Genomic DNA, 2,204 nt, shown 5'->3' with positions numbered 1-2,204 from the left:
GAATAAGGGATATTCCATGGAAGCTGTTCACAATACTTATTCAAGTTGTATGCTTGAATTGGAGAAGATGAAGTGTGTGAAGAAGAATGCAGCATCCAGATTGGAGGAAGACTCATTACTAACCTGAAAAATGCAGATGACACAACCTTGTTTCCTGAAAGCAAGGAGAACGTGAAGCACTTACTGATGAAGATCAAAGACTACACCATTCAGTATCCATTGCACATCACCATAAAGACAAAAATCTCACAATTGGACCAATAAGCAAAAGAATGATACATGGAAAAAAATATTGACATTGTCAAGGTTTTATTTTACTTGGATTTATAATCAACACCCATGGAAACAACAGTCAAGAAATCAAATGACTTTATTACAATAGGCAAATCTGCTGCCTATTTAAACACCTCTTTAAAGTGTTTGAAAGCGAAGTTGTCACTTTGAGGACTAAGGGGAGGCTGATCCAAACCATGGTGTTTTCAATTGCCTCTTATGCTTGTGAAAACTGGACTACGACTAGGACAAAAGAATCTATGCTTTTGAATTATGGTTGGCAAAGAATATTGAATATGCCATGGACTACCAGAAGAATGCACGCATCTGATTTGAAAGAAGTACAGCCAGAATGCTCCTTAGAAGCCAGGATGGTGAGGTTCATTTGACATACTTAAGACTATTATTAGGAAGAATCATCACTTATAGGACACTTACAGAGGGTCAGTGAAAAAGAGGAAGATCGTCAATGAGATATATTGGCACAGTGGCTGTAACAATGGACTCAAGCAAAGCAACATTGTGAGGACGGCTCACAGCTGGGTGGCGTGTTGTTCTGTTGTACATGGGATCATGATGAACCAGTACTGACTAGATGGCAACAAGAAGTGAGATTTTACATGATTATCTGTTGTTTGCTTTAAAATTCAAAAGTACTATCATGCAGGGATGGGCAACTTGAACATTGGCTACCCAAAATGTGTGTGTGGGGGGGGAGGGGCTACAAAGGCAAGAAGTGACTGGCTTACAAGCTTTCAAGAGGGAACCTAGATCCAGAGGGCCTGGAGGAAGGTAGAATCTCCAATCTGTCTGACGAAATGAAATGCAGACGGGTCTCTTGTAACACAATAGTGAATAATTGTTATCAGGACTGATTGTGAGGATTGGAAATGTAAAGCTACACGTTGTATAGCAAGGAGGCAAGCGATTAACTCTCTAGGCTAGGAGCGGAGGTCCCTAGGACTATCAACGGAGAAGAGCCGAGAGCAGTACCCTACCCAGAGAAGCAGTGATGCCTGAGAAGGAGGCAGAGATGGTGACGTGGAACGATGGAGCAACTGGGGACTTGAGATCCAGAGAGGGAGAGCGACTGTGTGCTGAAGACCGGGGGCGGGGGGGAAGGCAGGGTTGCAGTGTATACCCTTTGGTTGGTTGATGATGCATGGAGGGGATTGTAACCATGGCAATGAGACCACATACGATAGAATGAATGTAAAGCTAATGTTCTCCCATGTAAACTATCACATAATTCACAATAAAACATTAAAAAAAAAAGTACTATCATGATCAGCTTTTTGCAAAACAGCTGACTACTCCATTGACCAAGCAAAATATGTATCTGGTAAACATGGTGTTTTAAAGCATAGGTTGCTATCAGTTGGAGTTTAGGTTTAAGTATAAAACACTTGCCAAATGAGTTTTACTTCTTCCTTAAATGATTGTTTTTAATCTCTAAAGCGTTTATCTTATGCAGGAAAACAGTAAACACCAGGGCTGGATTCACATCTTGTTTCATAGTCTTTTATCAGCTAATAAAATACTATGGACAAGTTGGTGTTCTTTTACTTTCACCTCTTTGACAGGATGGAGTCCTGCTGTGTTGCTGGGGTAAGTACTAGACCACAAGGTCAGCGGTTCAAACACACCAGCGGCTCCTTGGAAACCCTATAGTGAATCACTATGAGTCTGAACTGACTTGACGGCACTTAACAGCACTTGATAGGATAGGGTCCTGGTGTGGCAGTGTAGGATAAAGCACTGAACCATAAGGTCTATTTGAACTTCAAGGTCAGCAGTTCAAACTCACCAGCTGTCCCTCAGAAACCCTACACAGAGTCAATATGAGTTGGAACAACTTGACAGCACTCACTTAACAACAACAATGGATAGGGAAAAAAATGAATTCTAAGGTTCAAAAAACGAGTCTCATA

The sequence above is a fragment of the Chrysochloris asiatica genome, unplaced genomic scaffold, assembly GCF_000296735.1.
Source record: "Chrysochloris asiatica unplaced genomic scaffold, ChrAsi1.0 scaffold00032, whole genome shotgun sequence".
Classification (NCBI taxonomy): Eukaryota; Metazoa; Chordata; class Mammalia; order Afrosoricida; family Chrysochloridae; genus Chrysochloris; species Chrysochloris asiatica.
Note: the sequence above shows the minus strand (reverse complement) of the source record.